The sequence below is a fragment of the Zonotrichia leucophrys genome, chromosome 11 (genome assembly GCF_028769735.1).
Source record: "Zonotrichia leucophrys gambelii isolate GWCS_2022_RI chromosome 11, RI_Zleu_2.0, whole genome shotgun sequence".
Taxonomy (NCBI): domain Eukaryota; kingdom Metazoa; phylum Chordata; class Aves; order Passeriformes; family Passerellidae; genus Zonotrichia; species Zonotrichia leucophrys.
Window position 1 is genome coordinate 11,420,119 of NC_088181.1, and position 22,384 is coordinate 11,442,502.

Here is a 22,384-nt window from a genome sequence, read left to right on the forward strand (position 1 = left end):
AGGAGGGTATAAAAGGTTGGGCTAAAGAACAAGAAGGGAAGATGCTTGCAGCCTTCTGAGGTGGTAAGGTGCTATCTTGTGTGGGTTAAAGTTTTCTGATGTTGTATGCTGGTACTCTGTCTATTATTGCTGTCTCAACTGTCACGTGTGCTGCAACAGGGCTCAAAATCATCAAGGAAAATCCATTCAGCTTTCTTCAACCCAGGCATAATTTCTGGTTTGGGAAGCCCCCTGATAAAATTGGTTGGAGTCTGGAAGGTAATCTGGGAAAGCATCATGTTCTGTGTGTCGTGTGCTCACCTTCATCCTAGAGCAGCTCATTTTGGACACTGGAGACCAGGCTGGGTAAACCTTTGCAACCCCTATTTTTAAGTCTTATGTTAAATGGACTTTTAAAACCAGTGCAAAGGTTACTCTGTCTTTGGAAAATTTCAGAATAGGGAAGATAAAGCTTAGTTTCATGAACAAATTCTATGGATAAAATTCATGAGAGTGGGAAGGCAAGTAAGTGGGAAAATTTACTATATTGGGTTAAGTCAGTCTTTTCCAAGCCCTAAGCCTAATTACCAAACACTGAGCAGTAACTGATAATTTTCTTTCTTTCTCAAACTTTAGATACCTTAGAAGTATTTTCTTATTTTGTTCAAATGCTACTGAAGATGAGTATGCTCAGCACTGACCTGCTCTGCCACACAGGCCTAGGAAGTCTCAGAAGGAACAGATGGAGGCTCCTGCCTGTAAGTCCATGGCTGTTGTTTGATCACCACTAATCAGGCGACTTTACTCACTGGGCAGTTTGGTGTAAGAAAATAGTGCATATTTTAGTCATAACCTTGTAAACCTTCACTTTGCATTTGAGAATGTTTTGTATGAGAAATAATGAACCATCTCTACCCATGTTAAATAGATAATTTACAATATGAATATTAAGCCAAATCTAAAGAGTTACTGATTGATTTGGTGCAAGTTACTGTGAATTAGTCTGCAAGGAAGAAAACAGGATTACAATTTAAAGATTGTAATTCAATGGCTTAGAATTTGTACCACTTCTCATTCTCATTACATTTGCAGGAATTAAGCACTTCTGTCACACAATTTAGCATTAACTAGGATAAAAGAGATTTATTGTTTCTGTTGTTATTTTGATGATCATACAGTCAAAGGCAGAGAGCAGCCAAAACCATCATTATTTTTCATGTTGGTATTTTTAATGTGGCGTGCATTACTGTCTGGGCAAATATGGCAGGGAGTGGAAAGGCTCATATCCCATGGATGGTCTGAAATTAAAATCCTGCTTTGATGGCCTAGCAAAGCCATAACTGTGCTGGCCAGCAGCCTGCTTCCCACCGTGACCCCTGCAGAGGGAACATCCTTCCAGCATTGCAGGGGTGACAGAGTTAAAGGCTGCTGCTTCTCTGTGGTGTGGTTGCCCACACTGGGAGCACTTTTCAAGTGTTCCCACTCTGAATCCAGTGGTTGGGTTTGTGGTCAGACTATTAATAGTGGCCTTTGAGTGGATTCCTTGAAACGGGAGGCTTGGCAGAATCTTGGCAGTTCTCTGGGCTTAAGCAATTTAATGCTCATGCCTGGGTTTTAGCATACAGTCTGTTCAGTGCTCATATTTAAGGACAAATTTGCAGACAGGGAGCAGAAAAATGACTTGGTTTCTAGCTAGCTATCACATATGGCTGTTCAGTTTTTGTGTGAGATCTTAGACTTGTTTTCCAAAACTCACCAGCAGAGAATATGATAGCAGTTCTTATGCAGAAACAAACAAAGCTCTATGTATGCAGGAAAGCTGTTTGTTTGTTAATGATCTTATGCAGGTAATAGCTAGTAGTAGTGATGGCAATTCATTGCTTGGAACACATTTACCCAAAATACTTGTATTTATTTTTGGGGCAGATGACATACACTGACTTCTTCAGTCCAGATATAAAGAAATATCTGTTGTGTTTTACAGAACAACTGCCTTTATTCTCTTTTCCTTTGTCCCTTGAGGTTTAGAGTATGACTATTTAATTAAAAAGATTGAATGAGAGACCAAGTTTAATTTTTTCTAAACAATAAACTCCAACATACTCAACAATGTCTCATGCCTTCCTGGCATTTTGACGTACGCCTGCAGCAGAGTCTATTGAATTTGGTATGTGACTAAAATCTAACAAAGAACACTGTCTACTGAACTTTAAATCTGCTTGGTTAAATCATTCAATGTGCTGTACAAGTTGTACAGCTGAAATTGAAAATAAGCAGAGCCCTCACAGAACTTGGCCAAGAAGCAGCTTAGCTAAAATTCTCAAGATACGACTTAGGAACTCTGGGGTAATTTTTACAGTAAAAAACTCACTGAAATGATTGCTTTATATGAATCCATCTTATTTTCTGCTCTTGTTATTTATTCATACTCCATTACTACTTAAATTAACACTGTGAGAAATGTATTTGGTTGGATCCTTGCAGCCAGTTGCCACAATGCTTATTATTTGGGTAAATATATTACTGCAGTAAGAGCCCTGTCTGACTGGGCTGCAGAATTGGCTCAGCATTGACATCCATACAGTTAGACAATAAATCCTTCTTTTTGCAGGATGTAAAAACAACCAAAAAAAAGCCCTGTACTGGAAAAATAGAAGTGTTCTTTTGCATTTCCAGTGCATCTGTTTGTCGGACAGCACTCTTCAGGGGAAACACTTCCATCTATTGACATATTGTAAATAATAAATAAAAATATCAAAAAAGCAATACATTATCACATTTAAATAACAAATAAGCAAAATGAGGCAACACCCACTGACCTTTGAAAGATCTACAGAGACCACATTTCATGCTGGAAAGGGTCTAGAGAAATGGGCAAAAGGACATGGGAAGACTCTTAGAAATCTGATGAAGTGCTGTTTGTTACAAATCCTGGGCTAAGGATTCAGCTTTGGTCAAACTCTGTTGAAATTACTGATTGGAAATAAAAAGTGACCATATTTATGAGCTGTTTAATACAATAATCTGAAGCCATGTTAAACTTAAATGACCTGTTCCACATGGAGATTGCGCCCTGAATTATATCAGGGCAGTTATAATGAAAATAGCAGGTGTCCTATTGCTTTTTGGTCAATTACCATAGTTAATGAATGAAGCAAATTTTTTATTACAATTTAATTACCCAAGATTGTTCAGCTCACAGCATCTTTTTTTTTTTTTTTTTTTTTAGCACAAGCCTGCATGTTGAACCCAATTTTTTAAAAATTAGGTCATCTAGAGCATGAAGAGCTTGATCCAGCACTGTGCATGTGAACTTCTCTACCCAGAAGGATGGGAGAGGAGCCCCAGTGTCAGGGACTGCATCCTCTTGCATTTCAGAGTAGAACTACTACACCCACCTTGGTGCTGGTCTTCCCACCTCCTCACTTTTTGCTGGAGCTGTGTCTCAGCCCTGTATTTCTCAGCACCGATGGCCATGACCAGCAGCAGCACAACAGTGGGATCTATATAACTACACTCTCTGGTTTCAGAGACTTCTGCACATGTGGGAAGTCAGTTGCCGTAACTGTTGAGGAAAGAGTTTCTCTTATAAACTTTCCTTGCATGTTCTGATGCTGTACCCCAGCCAAAATGGCACCATCAGCCTGGACACTCCCAGCTTGGTGGGCTCCAACCCAAACAGAAGGGACTCAGCTCTCATAAAAGGGATGTCTGGATGCCACAAGAGCACTTCACTGCACTGTGCAGCCTTGGCATATTCATTGCAAAATATCCTCATGGCTCACTGGGCAGGAAGTACCTGTGGCACTGAGATGCACTCCTGCTACCAGAAGGCATCAATTCAACAAATGAATTATTGAGTAAAATTCTATGGTCAGACTAAGTAATCACAGGGATCCCTTCTGCCCCTAAAATCTATTATCTTAATTCTCTTTTACCCTAAGGCCATTTTACACCCCTCCAGCAATCTAAATGGACCTTAAGGATTGAATATTTATATCCCCTTTGAGGTATTTTTCTGTTGGCAGAGTGATGCCTCAGAAAACTTTGTGTAAATGAGAATAAGGAGCTCTGAGTCCCTCAATTGCCATCCTGGAATTTGGCTCAGAGGGCAGGGGTTTTGCTTGGTTCTGTGGTTTTCCATGTCTGATCAATACATGTAGACTGTTTGGGAGTCCTTGTTTTAGTATTTCATTAACATTGATTCATGTAACTTTGTTTATGCCTTTTGTGCTGGGGATTGGCTAGTTAATGACATGACCAATTAACCACCTGCCTTTGGCATAGTGCTCAAATCAAGGTGTGTATTTTTCCAACATGTGCTGTGAAATCATACCAACCTGTGGAGGTGTGAAAAGAAACCAAAGCGTAAATCTAAAATGGTCTGGACTCTAATCTTGGAAACAAGTCCTAATGGCTCTCTGCCAGACATCAGATATTTCTGGGGTGTGGGTGAGTCTCTGCTGGTGAGAATCTGACTGGTACAAGGAGCTGAGTTTGCAAGTAGAGCTACTTGACCTAGGGTTGCCTATTATTGTGGTTATGCGTCCAAAATTGGAATTTCTCCATTAAAACCTGCAGTAGGATGACCCTGATATGCATTATACATGCACACTCTAGTAGCAGCTTTATCTTTCTTGTGGCCTAAATGTAATCCAATAATAAACAAAAATTCCTGGTGGGTTCTTGGATTAGATGAACATCTGCTCACTAATCTGTTTTTAAACTGCATAGTGGCTCTTTCCTGTAAGCTTTTCTCTTGGATGAAAAGCTAGTAATAGATCAATAAATCAATCTATAAAAAAATAAAAGACTCAGAAACCAAAAGAGAAATTCAGGTGCTCCAGATTCCTGCCAGATAAACACTGGCATTCAGCACTGCTGCCTGCATAGAGCTCTTCACTCTGCTACCAGCAGCCCAAATCCCTCCTACAGTGAGGGCTCCTTTTGTTTCACTGGGCATTGGATGCAGTGATACAAGCCATGACACATGGCAGGAGAAAAGCAGACACCCCAGGACAGATTCCTCTGTTGCGTAATTCCACAGCTGAGAAATGTGCCAGGGAATGCAGAATTATGACCAAGACTTTTCCAGCTTTCCTTCTCATTGTCTTCATGGCCTGGTAGAAAACTGTGACAGCTGGAAATGAGGGGGAAAAATGGAGCTTTATTGCTTACCAGAGTGGTCAGATGGCCAGTAATTCAGTTATTATTGTAAGAAGTGAGAAGTGTTCCTTTTTAATGGATCTGTGGCAAATCTGTGGACCAGGGCTGTATATTTGTAGGGATGACTTTTTAGTCCCAAAGTGCTCCTGAGCACTGGTGTCTCCAAAATCTTCCCTCTTGCAAATGCAGAAGTGCAGCTACTTCTGCAAGTGCCCAAGCCATTGTTATGCCTTCTCTGGGCAAGGAACAGCAAAGTGGGACCAGCTAAGCTTAAAACTGAAAACAGACCCCAAAGTGGAAACTGTTCCAAGAAAACAGCAGGAAGCAACTTTTGCTGCTGTTGGTTCTGGGTTGGTTTTTTTGTTTGTTTTAGTTGTTATTTTGAAATACAGGAGCTGTTGGCAGGCCATGTCCCCACGTACTCTGGTGGCCCATGGCTGTTGGGGGCATGCGGTGGCAGTGCGGTCTGGCCAGCCCAGTTTGGAGAGAGGTGTGAGGGCAGGACTCGGCAGAGCAGGAATGTTGATCACAGCACACCCAGCCTTGCTGCAGGAGTGCTTTAATGAGGCAACAGGCTCCTCAGAGCTTACTGCTCTGGATTACACCATGTCACCTTCTGTCACGCTGCATGAAGGCCTGAGCGAGGCTGCCATGGTGGCACTCAGGGGATCCTGGTGTGGGATGTTATTACATGCTGCAGTGTGTGAGAAAATCAAAGTTTGCCTCTCCTGGCATCATGTGCTCGCTCCCCACCTCTGCAGTGGCCCTGCAGTCCAGCTCCCAGCAGGTGGTCAGCAGGGTAGGTGTTTGGGAGAACTGGGATATTTTCATTAAGCAATTTCAAATCTCATTAGCAAACTTTCATAAAGTGATAATGCAGTGGCAATATTAGCTGTATTAATCCAATATGAAAGTCACTCTCATGCTAGGGAGAAGTGCTAATAAAAGCCTTTCATTTTATACAGTCTAGCAGCACGGGCATCAGTGTGCTCTTAATAAAACGTTGCAGAATTTTAATCTCCCTGAATCAGTTCGAAGCTTTGGAATACAGTGAATTAATACCAACTGAAAGTTTTAAAGTTCATCTTTACCTTCACAACAACTGCCAGCTCTTAGTAAAACCAAGAATTTTTTTTACTTAAAACCCCCCCAGCAAACTGAACAAAACCCCAAAAATTTTCATTTAAGCCTGACAGACAGAAGGGATTTGTGTTTTTGTACAGCACCAGATAAAAGCAGCATCTAGAGCTGTGTTTCAGTTGCCAGGACGACAAACCACTGCCACACACTCAGCCATGTGGACTGAGAGGGAGATCAAACCCTCTGTGATGGATCTGCCCAACCACCAGCCCCAGTGACAGACAGCAGGGCTGTGGTGACCTCTGGGTGATACTCCTACCTGGCCAATACTTGATCTGAGGGAAAAATATAGGGCCACACCTATTTCTAATTTCATCTTTAGATGTTGAAGCTTCTTGTAAGGAGGTGAATTACTAGATGCATGGATGTATCTAGTAATGTTTTCACATTTTGCAAGCCACTGGCTTTCCTCTTGCTCAGCCACTAATCTCATGCTATGAAATCTGTTTTGTAGACTAAACCATCTAAAGCCCATCTGAAATCAGAAGCCAGTCTTGCTGAGTGACTGATTGCAGAGGGAATAGGTGCAAGGCAGCTCTTGCCCTTCTCCCATCTCCCAGCTGGTCCCATCCTGGTGGGTCACAGAGACACAGACCAGTCCCATCAGCAAGCGGGTGAGCCCCCTCTGCCCCAGTGTCCTGTTCATGCTGTCCCCAGTGCAGATGGCAGGCCACAAACTCAGGCTCTAATGCAAGCAGACCCTCTGGGGGAGGTATAAAAACTGTGTTTAATTCCAGGCTCATCCCTGTGTCCTCTCCATGTAGGGAACATCAGGTGGGTCTGAGGTGGGGCCGCTAATTAATTCCAGCAGTGGATGCTGCTACAGATTGGACCAGTTTATGCACAAGAAATTTAATTAGGTTCTGGTTTCTCTTTACTGTTTCATCAATTAGTGTGAGCATAAAGTGGTTTGTAAAAGGATCAATAGGGTGGGGTTTTAATTACTCAGAGAACATTGTTTACATTATTTATCCCATGGTGAGTCAGGTGGTTTTTGTTTGTAAAAGGGAGTTGGAAGCTAAAGGGCTGCAGCAGCAGCTCTGCTGGGGCTGGTTAACCTCTCATTGTGTAAGGAATGCTGCTCACGTGAGTAAGTGCTCTGTAGTTTTGTCAAGAGATGTAGATAAATGCTGCCTAGAAGTAATCAGTTTCTTTAGTTTCATTCTGCATAAAGAGTTTCTAACTTTAAAGACTCTTTTCATGAATGGGAAAATATGAAATCAATTCCATTTATCTGAATGAATCTTTCAGCGAGCTCAGGGTTTAGTGTAGGGGCACTGCAGGAAAAATGTAACAAATGCAGCAGTATAAAAATGATTAAAGCATGATGAGCAAGGTTATAGAGATAAAAATGAGTGAATGAATTGGAAAAGTGCAAACAAGAAATCTGTGTGATACTAAGGGGTTTGTCTATTTTTCATGTTTACTTCTTCAGTGTTCATAATTTTTCGGTCCATCATCAATCACTGTCAATTTGAGAAAGTGCTATACTTAAGGTCATTTATTCAGGGCTATTGGAGGCTAAAATTATGCAGTTTCAGTCAAATATATGTGAATAAAGACTGTCATTTCTGATTAATGACATGTGACTTCAGTGTCTTACAGAATCATCTTGCCATCCAAGCTTTACAAAAAGGTTATTATGTAAAGCTTCTTCCACAATATATCTACTTTTCCTCTTAGAACACTGAAGAAGCCATTTTGCTCACATTAAAATCAGTGCAGAAATCCCTCATGCCAGTGGTAATTATTCCACAGTTTTGGAGTTTGCCAGAGTAAGTGAATTTTTGTGGAACTCAAAATTGCATTACTGAGAATGATTACAAGGCTTGTGGTTTTTGCTGCTCTTTCAGAGTTTGCTTTTTATTTTAGCTTTAAGAGAAGGCCTAGTCTTTTATTGGAAAAAACGTCTATAGAAAACACTAATCTTATGCAATTTAAAAAACACCACCACATATGGCATTTCAGCATTAATTACTGCTTTTCATGATTCACCATTTCCCTTATCTCCCAGTGCATAATGCAACCCTTGTGTGCCTTCCTCTGGGGAAGGAGGATGGGTGAGCTGGGAAACTTCAGGGGAATGTCGGGAAAGGAGAGGCAGCCACCCATGCCAGGGGCTGCAGGAGCTTTGCCCAGATTTTCCTGTGCACCAGGACAATCTCTCTGGTGCCCGAGCAGCAGCAGCTCCCATGGAGGAGCACAGAGCGCCCTGTGCCAGGTGTGCTGCTGCTGCTCCTCACTCCTGCAATGGACTCGCACAGCAACAGGCTGGCTCCTCTCAGAGCTCTTTGCTCACTCCAGGAAGATCATCCCTCTTGTTCTGATGGAATAGAGGGAGTTTCTGTCTCTGCTGTTTTGCCTCCTGTGGCAGGGGCAGAGTTTAAGGTCATGCCAGGAGCCTTGGTGTCTCTAGGTACCCAGAGAACATGCAGGAAAACCCCATGTGTTGCTGTTAGGGCCCCTCTCATCAGTTCTTCATGGTATCCAGAGAAACATTAACAGTTCCAAACCTCCAAATTTCCATTTCTACAGCAGGGGTGATAGTGGTAAGGCTGCAGCTGTATTTTTTAGCCATCAGAGATTTTTATCCTGGTGGTATTGCTGGTAAAAGGCACTGCTTCATCAAAATATTTAAGGGCTATCTCTGAAGTCCGGTTCTTGCATAGAAACCCGGGATTGTTTTCCTCTTTCTTGAAGGGCATTAGCAAGGCACACTTCTTCCCTTGTGTAGCCATAAAATGAGGGAAGTGTGACAAAGATGGGACTATCAGAGGAACTGGAGCAACTGGAATTGCCCATAGAGCTGAGCAGGCAGTAATGCAACTCCCAGCCTGGGTTATCTTTTAAAATCATCATTTACTTCCCCTGGTTAGAAAAAAAAGTGCAGTGAGTGAGTATCCTGACAAACACCCTTCCCTGGCCCTTCTTTTCTCTATGTGCCTGCCTGTAGGGCTCAGTACCAGATAATTAGATGATCTCAGGTGCTACATGGGCTTGCATTTTCCAGGAGGAGAATTTTCTGGTCTTGCCATGAGCCTTCAGTGGCAATGGCCAGCTCTGCTTGGAGGGGGCAGGTTCTGCAGGAGGCTCCAGTGCTGCTGCAGAGCTCACAGGGCTGGGGTTCCACACTGCTGCTGTTTGCTAACTGTGGGGAACCCTGTGGCACAGCTCCGGGTGTCTCTGCACACAGTAATAAAAACTGACTTGGGATAATCCAGTAGAAAGGCCTAACAGCCCAGTGAATCGATATTTATCATATCATGTCAGAACAGAGCTATTGGGCCACACTCTCCCCTTGAAACCTCCTAGTTTTACTGCTTATTGCTTTTTACTTTGGTTTAAAAGACTAGAATTTGTAATTTGTATGCATTCCATACTATGAATGAGGGAAATGACAATATTAAGTACAAAACAAAGATATGGATTTTTTAAAAGATAATTATTTCTCTAAGACATATTTTTTATATTTCTCAGAAAGATTAAGGTAAAATTTTGTGTTGCTGTGTAGATGCACAACACATTACACCTCTAGCTTTCTATCTTTTTTTGTTTCAGTTACTTTAACTCTGTTTGGAATGTCCTTTGAATTAAATGGAAACAGATTTTTCAGAGTAATTGTTGAGACAGACAGAATGCTCCTTGGAAATTGTATTTCCAGCCCCATGAGGTGCCAGTGCTGGTGAATGTGCTCTGAGCTCAGTACTTGGGAAGTGACTGGTTTATGGTCCAGGACAAACAGCTTTTGGGTGGGATGAGTTTGAAATGTAGAGCATCTCCAGGAGGCCCTGTTAGCCAATCTCATAGTTGCTCTTTTGTTTCTAAATTCTTATTTTGTAGAAGTCTTCTTTTGCTTTGCTTGCAGCAATGTTTGAGAAGTTGCTGAGGTGCTGTCCTTTGCTTTCCCCTCCCAACCAATTGAAGGTTCAAGTATTATCCCTGCATGCTGCAAGTTTTGATCATTATCTAAATGGTCAAACAGAGTAGGTTCAATTGAAACTTCCCTAAAATGAATGCTACTTTTCTGAAAGAAAAAATGCTATTTAGTTCCATTTCTTTAGTATTTATTGTTCATGCTGCTGTTACTAGAGAGACCCTCACATTTGGGTAGGAGTGTTATGCAGTGTTTAGTGGTTAGCAGCTACAGACATAGAAAATGAGCTGATTCAATAAGCTGCCACCTTCTGAATGAGGGATGTGTTATGGCACTGTGCACAGGGCCTGGGTGGGTGCACAACATCCCATCCCAAAGGCTTTTCCTGCTAAGCCATAGTAGTGGCTCCAAGGGTAGCCATGCATTTTGGGGTCTACCTCTGATGACTTTGGTGGCTGTCACTGCTTAAAATTATGACCATGTTTATTGTGAATTTGTCAATGTGATATACATAGAATCAGGATTTGTTAATATATGTGTGTTAATGTCAGTGAAATATGCATGCACACAGACTTATAGTGTCTGTTATATGCCTTAGTGTTAAATTATTAGCAGAATTTAATAGCAGAATTAATATAGAATTTACCTAATAAAAAAAAGTTGTGCTCAAAATGTGAAGGTCTTTCTAGAATGATGAATTACATTGAGGCAGATAAGATCAAGAGGAAAAATTAAATCACATGCAAAGGGAAAAAGATTTTTGCAGATAAATAGACAACAATAGTAAGAGGAGTAAGAGCAACGGGAAAAACCTCCTATTTGCATTGTATAGTATGACATTGTCCTGTCATACTGTTTTATGCTGTTTTTTCTCTGCAAATCAAATGGTATCCAGAATCATGGCATGATATAGTTGAATCAACTCTCATCAATTTTGTTTAAGGACTACAACACAGGACATCTGTAATATAGGACTCTTCATATTTCTTGTGGTTCTGATACTATTAAAGCTACTTAAGTGTCATGACATGTTTATTTATGAGATCATCAAAGCCACTTAATAACTTTCTCGTGGTAACTTGTTTACATCTGTGTAATACAGAGCCAGATTGTGCAGCCCACAGCCACACTGGTGAGCACTTTCTCATGCAAGTTGTGCCACTGACATAAGGGGTTCACAATCTGGCCCATAATGTATCAAAATGCACAAGGCCAAGATCTTATCGCTCACAATCATGTAAATCTGGCTTTAATCCATTTAAGCTCCAAGTCAGATACCTAGATATAAATCAGTGAAATTTCATTGGCTTCAATATTTATTTCAGCAGAGCTGCTCTGATTTACACTGGGAAGATCAGGCCCATTAGATTTGCAATTCAGAAATGCATTTGCTCCACTGGATGTGTAAATGTTGCGATAGCCGAAATTAACATAGCCACAAAGAAAGATTATTTTCCATGCTGGCTATTTAAAATATCTCTTTGCACAATATAAACAAAGAGAATTATGTCAGAGTTAGAAGCAAGAAGGTTTAAGAGTCGCATATGTCTTAACCTTTACACTGGCTATGAGTACATCAGTTCCTACAAGATGAACTGCATTATAAAGTAAATAGATCTGCTTTAAAGAAAGGTCAGGACACATGTTCTGCTAAAATCTAATTTCAGTCTATTGCCCTATAACCTACTGCTCTCTTGAATACAACAGATATAATAGTAAAGAGCCTGCATTTAATTATCTGTGATATAAAGCCTCCTTATCCTCCTGAGAATATTCACAGGGATAATAGAAGGTACTCTCAAAATTCTGTATTTACCTCTGTATGGTGAGTGCATTCTGTTTTAACTGTCTTTCTCGCTTTCTGGGAATGTTATTTTAGTACCTCTTATACCCTTAATCCAATTTTATATTACTTTTATGTCCTGGATTGCCTAGATTGTTTTACAGACCCAAGCAAGTCCTATTGTGGTGCCTTTAGCTAGTGGTGGGTTCCTGTGAGTGCAGTTACAGCAAGCTTTGCTCCTCATCCTTATATGCGCTGTTTGCAGCGGATCCCTTTGTGGTGGGGAAGGGCTGAGATGACCCAGCTGGGGTGGGGGCAGCAGAGGGGCTTTGGGCAGCCTCCCTTGAGTCTGTGTGGTTGTTGTGTTTGGCACATCCATGAGAGTGCTGCAATCTGGTGCAGTTCAGAAGTAGAAAAGCTGTGGGGGCATGTGACTGTGCTGGTGGAGAGCCTTAATCATACCCAAAGGAGAGCAGTAAATTCCACCTAGAAGCAAGAAAATGCCTCTAATTCTCCTTTAGGGAGAATGACTATAACTAACTTTCCTATTCCAGTGCAATGAGACCTAGCAGTCTCTGCAGAGACTTCTGGTTTTACAGTTGCAAATTTTCTTGGAAACCTTAATACTTCCACACAGGAGAGTTCCTTCTGGGGCATTGGAATACAGATCCCTAGGACTTCCCTTCCATTTCTTGCAAAAATAATGGTCATTACCAAGAATGAGTAGCAGGTTCAGTGCTTATTAGTCTTACTTTTTAAAAATCTGAAATAAATATTTTTTCTTCCACTGTAACCGATCATTTTAATTTCCCTTCTTTGTCTGTAATAAAAATTGACGCTAAAGGATGCCTGAGGCAGTGTAATGAGAAAATGAAATTAGTTTTTCAGTTGGCTGGTCAAAAGCATTTTATACATGATAATAAACAGTTTATTTTACTCTTTTGCTTGTGACATAATAAATGATAAAAACATTTTCCTGAAATAGATATTGCCCACTTTTCTACAGAGAGCTCAAGCTGGGATTTTTCCATTCATGGAGTCCCATAACTCTAGGAACTGTCTGCTTTCTTGATCTACTTTTCTTAACTAGTATACAACAGTGCATCTCCACACCGAGCATGGCCAAAAGCTTCAGGCTTTTTTCTTCCTTCTTGAAAACCTTTCTCAGAAGTGCTGGGTCGATTACACTGTGTTACTCAGGAGTAGATCTGTGTCAAGGCTTTTCTGAGGAGTTTCTCAGAATTTTGTATAGTATCCTTAAAGGCATGCCCAGCCCTGTATAGGAACCAAATGATGCTGGTTCTTTTGCAGCACTGGAGCCCAGAGAGAGCCTGAGCAGGAGCCAGACACAGCCTGGAGGTCCCACTGCATGAGATGGGCACCTTTCCTCCCCTCTCCTTAAACTTGGGCAGGGTGGGAAATCAGGGTGATAATGGTTTGCATAAATTGATTGTAAAACTATCCAGCTTTCTGAGGTCATATTGAGCATGTTTGCAGGTACAGGGAAAAAGAGGCTTAATTGTTGTTCAGGGCTCAGTGGAAGCCTGTGGCCACTTTGAGAGTTGTCCCATTTCAGCTGCCTCCCCCTGCATTCAGCTGTGCCTTTTCTTCATAGAGGCTCTCTCCGAAGTGAACATGTGAGACTTATTGGTTTGTTTAGATTGGTTGAGATTGATTATAGTGGCTTCTTCAAAGCAAGAAATCAAAATAGGTGAGTGGTGAGATGAACGCATAACATATTGATAAATGTAGTTACATATATGAAATGGGCAAGAAAAAGAGAGAAAAAGCTGAGTTTCTTGCACATGATTGTTACAGTTCTTGACAGCTCGAACTCCCACGTGCTTGAATAGTTCAATACTGGATTAGTGTGATGTCTGCTTGGTGGATCCTGTGGGGCATGGGCTCAGCAAGAGACACATCATTCAGGATTTTGGGGACAGCTTGTAAACTGCAGCTCTACCAGCAATCCCACTCCAATCCAAGTCAAACTTGAAGATGGAACAAGGGGGAGAGGGAAGAGATGCTTTCTTATTTATATTCCCATAATTGATTTTCTAAACTGTGATTAGTCCATTTCCACACTATAGTGCCAAAGAAGAATTTATTTTTGAAAGAATATGAACTTCATAGAGAAAGCTAGAGCATGCCTTGTTAACAAGAAAAGTAGAATGGACATATAAGCACTGAATTGAAAGTTTGATTATGTATTTATTTTTTCTGAAGCCCATGCAAGGCTGCCACTATGTTTAATAAAGCCAGGGGGCTTAACATCAGGGCCTGATCTTTTCCTGTGCTCAGGAAAAAAGAAATTTTTGACTTAGGTACAAGCACAACTTGTTAGTAAATGAAAAATGATTCTGCTAAATTGGACCCTTTTGGTAGAAAAAAAAATTATATAGTTAAAAAAATATTGAAATCTTTGGAATCTTAACAACACCACCAGTAATATTAATATCCAGTTAACATTTGTGCTGTGTGACTATTGCATGTCCACACCTTGTCCACATTGTGGTGTGTTGTGGTTGGTTGACTTGGGCTTGTTGTGCCTTAAAACACTGTAAACTGGTAAATGGCTAACTGCTTAAAAAGGCCTGGTTTTTGCAATTAAGGGCTCTCCTTTGCACCTGCCTGGGGACTCTGTGTCACTTTGCTTCGTACGTTCATTCTTAAATTTCTCAAGGTTACAGTTATCCAGGAATTTCCTTCAGATAGACAGAAAGCATTTTAGCAAACATGATCACTGTGGTAGCAATAACAAACTTGTATAGAGGTATAATTAAAATGGATTTTCTTTTTTTCTGTGGATATTCTAGATTGAGTTTTTTTCCTCCAGTAGTGAAAATTGAGGGAATTTCCAAACATTCATGCTGTGTATTCCTAGGTTTTATAAGAACTTAAATTCTAAATTGCTGAAAGTTGGTGGTTTTTTTTTTTATTTCTATGCAAACAATGCAGCTACTTCCTAATTTTCTTGAAAATGAACAAATTGATGTTCCAGGTAAAATAATATTTGATGTTCTAGGTAAAATAACTTCTGCCTTAGCGTTTTATACCAAAGTTTCATTTTAGTTATATTATTCCTCAAACATTTTAATTAATTGAAGTATTTTTCATACATTTTATGACAAATTGAGTTACAAATTTCACCTGGCTGCCCCTTCGTGGGGTGTGCCAAGAGGTCATGGTACTTGCCACATATCTCTGACTTTCAATAATTTTCCAAGGAGGCCAAGGATGAATAGGCTGACCTCCCTTTTACTTTAAAGCTCAATTACAGAAAACAGAAATCTGGGGGAAAAAAAATCAAACTTGTTTTGGAGAGGAAGCAGCCACTTTTTGGCACTGAACGTTGCTTCTCCCTTTCCGGCTCAGCCCTCCTTGTGTGGTGTCCATATGGATGAGGTTTATGGGAATATCTGCTCCTCTAACATATCAAAATATTTACCTTGTGCATTTCAGTGCAACATCATTAATTTTACTAAGCTCCCAGTCTCAGTAAGTGCCAGCTGTCTTTGGGTTTCCAAGGCAGTCAGATCTGATAAGTGAGCTCTTGTGTTAGCACTGCGACGGTCAAAGGTCCATGTCAGGTCAGGACCTCTGCTCTGTGGGAGAGATAAACTGCTCTAAAACTACCAGAGGAAACAAGTAAAACGGAAAAATGGAATTTATAAGGCTTATGAAATGTCACAAGATGTGTTGCAGTCTTTTGGACAAATGTTAAACGCAGTTAACCTGAAGGGAAAAGGGGGAGATAAAGGATCACCTGCTGCTAGAAAAAGATCTGGTGCTAAGGATGAGCAGGACTTAATGAGATCTTTTTAGCTGTATCAGCAACGATGTTTTGGTTTTTCTTGATAGAAACTAGAAAGGTATAATTAGGAACATTTTTTTTTCGTCTACAGATTCAGCTTGTGAGCTTTATTTAGTACAATAAAAAGTCCAGAGAAATAAACCCATCATATTTAATTTGAGTTCACAGTAGAACATTTGTTAATATTTGTCTTTTTTTGGTTAAGTGGGTAAATCACATAGCTATTAAATCTGCAATATATAAATCGCATTCAATTAAATGATAGCTAAGGTACTGTGGCAGGCCTGATTAAATTGGTGATTTAGTGAGTTTATATACACAGCATCCGTGGAACAGCATCTCTGATGTGTGCTGTGAAATTGAAAAAGAAGTTTGATGGAGTCTCAGCCTCACGTTGCTCCCTCATATGTTGCTCCCTCATGTTGGATACAAACCCCAAACCTTTGGACAGTCTGGTCTGAGCAAGTCCTGCAAGTCACCCCACCTACATTACAATGCTCCTGTGCATCTTGGATTTATTTATGACAGCTGGATTTATTTATGACAGCAGGAGAGCTGGGTGGAAGGCGCTTAGGTGCAGCAGTGACTGTCCCCTTTCCTCTTCAGAAGGCTGTGCCACTGGGGAGGCGCTCACTGGAGTCAGGGAAATGGCAGCAGCCTCTGGAATTGGTGCTTGATGCATTTCAGAGCAGGACCCTGGATGTTTGGGGGTTCAGAAGCACAAGCACTGCTTCATCTTTTCTGTTTTCAAAAATATAAAGCACTGGCCACAGAAGTTTGAATGTGACTTCTAACATCTTTTAAAGTCAAGTCTTGTGGTTAAGATTCAATGGAAAAATTCATGCTGGAAATAGGATTCTTTTTCAGCTGTCAAATCTGGCATAATTTTAAATGCGTCATAGCAGATTTGGTATTATCTTTTCTCAAATGCTTTTCCTAAGGTTTCTTGATTTGAACAAGTGAAGGTATTAGAGGTGAAGTAGTTAAGAAAATACAGCTAAATTGGGGATCAATTTCATTTTCCAATCAGAAATAAATTTCTTGTATACATTGCAGTAATAAATGTCTATCACCTTTTTCAATTTTGCATTTTAAGACATCTGTGAACACCAGCAGGAGCTTTTATAGAGCTGTGCAATAAATCATTCTTGCAGAGTTTCCATTCACCCCAAAAAATGGATCAAAATAAGATCATTCTTTTCCTTGTCTTTTCCTAATAACATTTTGTACATTTGATTAGTAGGAGAATGATTCTGCAAAATCAATGCTAAATAAAATCTAAAGAAAATGTTTTTGCTTGAAATTGGAACTAAGCACAGTGAAGTTGATAGCTGTTCCATCTTCAGATATTTTCTGGGGTATTTTAAGATGGTATCATAAACTTGGCAGAATTTGTTTTAGAATTAGCACAAAAGGTTTTGGTCTTTTCCTCTCCTGCAAGTTATTGGCACAGGAATAGAATTACTGGTAAATGCAGCCTGAGAGTTGAATAACTCCCCATTTCTAAGGCAGATACAAGAGTCTCACAGTTGCAGCCTTTCCCCAGGTACACCACGCATGGATAGCTTTTGTTTCTGCTCTGCCAGCCTTTCCAGCATACACAAAGTAAAATTGCATTATCTTGGCACTTCCTATTTTAATTTCTGCATGGCTAGATTGCTGTTCTCCTCCATTTTTGTTAAGAAGGGCTGGAATGGTGCAGAGTTTGCTAAGCTTTTCCAGGAGATGTTTCTTGCCTATCAAGAAAATTGGGCAGGAGCCCAACGAGACAAGTGTGCACATTTGCCATCTTGCTCTGCTCTTGCAGTGTCGCCTCCTTTGTCAGGGATAATAACATCAGGGAGATGACCTTGTGAGGTAAACCACACATTTATTTAGTCTCTAAGCTCTGCTAGCATGTTGGTTGAAGTATGATCTTTGTCAAGCCCAGAGATGTAATTACCCTGAGAGTTAATGCTAATTGGTTTATTGAGTTTAATTGGATATCATTAAAAATACTGTCATCTTATGCTGGAACTAAGACAATATTCTCTTAAAGGAAGAGTGATGATTCTTACTTCATAGTTCATATCTAACCTTGGGTTTACATCATTATTTCACAACAAACTTGGATGAACAAGGTCCACCATTGAGGACATTTTATTTTTAGTTCTGCCTACTACTCTTAACCTTTCCCAAAGTTTTGGATGAAGAACTTGATAAAATGTTTGATGATATTGCTAAGGTTAATTACAATTTCAGCTATGGCAAGAGACATGCTATAAATGATTTAAAGAATAATAAAACTATAGAGGTCAAAAGAGCTGACAAAGGAGGTTTCAGTCACCATAATGAATTGGAATAATTAGACAGTTTTAGTCATGATTATCTGAAATTAACATGTGATCTCACTAAAAAGTTTCACCTGTTCTTAGATTGGATTAGTGATAAGCATTTGGAAAAGGGATGGTTTATAATTAATAAGGTTATTTTTTGTCGTTGCTAGGACTGTGATTCAGTATGGTGCATATTTTTTAAGGACACAGAAGTTTAGATGGTCCTAGATAAAAACTGAGGTCTAATTTTAGCTTTGGGTGCAGACAGAAAAACGACAACATTTGGTCTCATTTGCTTGTAATTAAGACAGCAATTAAAATTGCATAATCCCATTTTTTGGGGGTCAGACTAAAAAAAACCTTAATTTCTTAAAGTAGAAGGAGAATCTTGGCCTTATGGTCAAGTTATCTATTAGTTAGATTGTGACTGGAAAACTGAAATTTTGGGGAGGTGTCCACAAAGTCCAACTGTTTAGAAGTATAAACCTTAGAAATAATTCAAGCCCCTTCCCCCTGGCCCACCCCATTCAATTTTGTTCTGATACTCCACTATTAAAAGGGATTGAGCTGGACCTTCTTCTCTTTATTTCTTTTCAGATGGGATAGGCCTTGAGCAGACCCCTAATCCCACTGTTCTGCTGCTGATGCACCTGCGTGTGATGAGGAGGACTCCCATAGCCTCTGTGAATTTGGCTACATCCCAACAGGACTGGTGCTGATTCCAGTCACACTCAACATTTTGCAGGTAACATTTGGCAGAATTGGGTACAAACAGGATAACATGTAGAAAATGGATCATATTTAGCTTCTTATTTTTTCAGGATATGTGGTGCTATAGGATATGAAAGATAATCATCACAGAGTTTAAAGCCTTTCTAAAACTTAATTTAAGCTTTCTATTTAATATTAAAAATGTGTTAGTATTTCATTCCACTCTAAGGTCTCTTTAGCTGGTTCCCTTTAGTGTCTCTGACTCATGGTTACTAAGGCAACTCTGTCTTTGGAGACAGGAATACAATAAAAATACGTTATTTACTTTAATTTAAAGACATTTCTGATGCAAAGATTTTTTTATATTAAAGATAGCTAATGCATAAATAAATTTTATTTTATAAAACTTTAATTACGTTAAAATATGATAAATTCTAAAGATTTAAAACCAATATTTAAACTGGAAACAAAATTAAAGAAATTTTCTCCCAGATTTCTGGGACAAAGAGAACCCATATAAGAACAAGACAATATTTAAGAGTATTGAACATGAATTTCAGAAGAATTTCTATGGGGATGTCTTCATCACTTGGCCATTTCCCTGGCCATTCATAAACCTCTATCCTAAGAGAAAAGCTGCGTAACAGCCTTAATCAGGTCCCCAGGATCAGAGCAGGCCAAACCCCCCTGTCCATCCCTCCTGCCATGGGGTTTCTGCAGGTGGGCCTGACAGAGCTCCTGGGGAAGTCATCTGAGCCCTATTTTGACTTTAGTAAGTTTGGCTGACTGGAGGCTTTAAAGACATTCATTGTAAAGCAGCAGTAAGAATTTCACTGTTAAGCTTGTTTTCCTATTTTCTTGCTGGAAGTTGGAAGGATTTGAAACTCATCCAGGGATTTGAAACTTCAGCAGTTTCTCTTCCTCTGAAATACTTCAACCAGGCAAATAAAATTTTCAGGCTGCATTATGACCTTAATTCCTCCTTTTTGCCCATTATCTGCTCATTATTGAGCGATAATAAACATGGAGTCCTTCAAGGACTTTTTTTCCTCCCCAAATCTCTTTAAGAATGAATGCTAGCAATGTTGAATCAAGGGCATAGTGTCAAATGGAATCGTTTCAGGATAAGCAGAGTTTTCTTTGAATCTTGTTTAGATGGGTGTAATTAAAAAAAAAAATGGCAAGACTGGAGTTTATATTTAACAGTGAGCTTAAATGGGGGTTCCCATCACTCATTAACTCTTCCTTTTCCTCTGTGTATCTTACAGCAAAGCTAACCATGACAGTATTTCATGATTTCCTGGATAATATGTAGTGTGATATATTAGCTTACACACAAGTTAAGTGGCTATGTAGGACCAGCAGCAAAGAAATTATATAAATAAACCAAAGTTAATTAAAATATTAGAAAATATAAATAATCTGAGGTTAGTGAACATTGTTTCATTTTAAATTAATAAATATGCAAAGGTAATGTTTATAATTAAAGCTATAATTTATCTTCATGCTCTGCCTGTTTAATAACAGTGGAAACATAATGTTACATGCAGAAATGTAGTAATAGATTTGTTTAGCACTGACATTATAAACAAATGTCTCAGTCTATTTATTCTAAGTTATGATACAGATTCTTTTCACATGCATCTGATGGCCTTTAAACCATTTAAAATGAACCACATTAATGTAATCTAATCTTGATACTGAACATAACATTTCAGTTTGAATTATCCAGAATCCATGATCCATTTTATTACTCACAAAGCACTTTATACACTTATGATAATGGCAAACCTTGCTCTGTTATTTAAATTCCATTTCAGATGGGATTTTTTTTTATTATTATTTTATTTTTTAAAACATTTTTGGTAGTAAAATACAAATAAAGAAAAGTCAATGCTCAGTAAGCCCTTTAACAAAGCAAACAATTCAGCTTTTTATGACATTAGCAAATAATAAAGAAAAGATCTGACATTTACACTTGATGAAATTTTATGCTATAACAGAGATGAAGAAAATGGAATGGAAATCACACATGATAAAACCTGTCCATGAAATTCAGATGGGTCTTAAAAAAAAACATGCTAAATATTTTGGGAGCTCAGTTCCTGTATTGAGGTCCATATTATTGTACTGGAAAAATCTGTCTTTAAAAGTCACTTCAACACATGTAAATTCCATTTATTTTGAATTATTCTGGTCAAGTAATAATAAGGGTCTTCAGGGGTTTATTTATATAAGGACCAGGGAAGTGTAACATGGTATAGATATAGTCAAAAAGAGGTTTGTAGGAATTAGAACTGATTTGCTATGCAATTACAAGAATTGGATTTTCCTGAAAACTTCTGGTAAATGTTCTTGGTATTTGCATTTAATTAACTGGATTTTGAATTCTAAGTGTCTTATAGTTGGTCTAGATTTTCAACTTCTGGTGGCTGTATTTTCTGGTGTTAGAATGTGGCACAAGGAGCAGTGATGCATATTAATTTATTACAGTGAAACTTATTTCTAGTTCATTCACCCTTTTCCATGGATGAGATCTTTTTGTGCATTAAAGTAGCACTCACAAGACCTAAACCTGAGGCAAGCAGCTCACATCTCCCTTTAAATAATAAACTAAATTGGTTAAATACTAGGTTAATTTTATAGACTCTGAAAGCAGAGTTCAGAGTGGCTTTCCTCACTTACTTTGTTAGGAACATGGTGACACAGAGCTGCAGAGCCACATATCCAGTGCATCCTCAAAGCCCTGCCCTGCAGGTTAAAGGAAGATGGCTCTGGAGTGTGCTATCAGGAATCAACTTACCAGATAAACTCACTGGTCTAAACTTAAAGAAAAAAGTAAAATCTATTCAGTGTCTGAATACTAAAGAAGAGTAGAAAAGAACGTTCTGGATTTTACAGGTTTGCTTTACCTCTGATGTGTCACAAAAATAAGCTCCACAGCAACTGTTTGCATAAAGTCATTATTAATAAACTGCCATTTTAAGAAAGCATTTTTAGTATTATGTCCTTCAATCCTATGGGGAAGTTTATCTTTTGAAAACTTCACCTTCAGTGTCATATCCAGCAGAATATAATCCTTTATAAAAGTGATGCATGAATATTTCTTTTCTCTTTGTATCTGCATGTCAGCAAGGGATTTCAGTGAAGGCATAAAAGACTGAAATACAGCTGAAATTATAGGGGGAAAAAAGAACTCCTCATCACAGAACTAAGTTTACTCTAAAAGTGTTTATAGTGGAAAAGTAAGAAATGAGAAAAGCATCCAATGTAGCATGGGATGTATAGAATTTACTCATCTACTTAATAAATAAATTGTATACTGGTGAATGAGATGGTGTTTAAAAAATGATGTACAAGAAAGTAATGGAAGCAGATGCCAGAAACTGTGTGATTTGCATTGTGGCTCCAACTGAGGTTTTTGGTGTCTTGGACAGTATCTCTGGTGGGGTTTTGAGGCATGCATGCTGTTTTTGCTAAGAACCTTTAGATTTAACCACAGAGGAGAATTAGCAATCAGGATCTTGTGGGTCATATTTTTTGGTCCCAAGATTGGCTCTCTTAGTTGTATTGGACAATTTGTTGATCTGATGATCCTTAAA

At 39.2% G+C, this 22,384-nt stretch overlaps 1 long non-coding RNA gene across 2 annotated transcripts in view; it reads left to right on the plus strand.

Moving 5' to 3' along the window:
* The first annotated feature begins 7,333 nt into the window (after window positions 1–7,333).
* The window catches only part of LOC135452941 (uncharacterized), a 92,992-nt gene continuing 77,941 nt past the window's right edge, over window positions 7,334–22,384 (plus strand). For both annotated transcript variants that reach the window (XR_010441737.1, XR_010441736.1), the window contains exons 1-2: window positions 7,334–7,375; window positions 18,669–18,816. This is a non-coding gene — a long non-coding RNA (uncharacterized LOC135452941). The remainder of the gene's footprint in view (window positions 7,376–18,668; window positions 18,817–22,384) is intronic.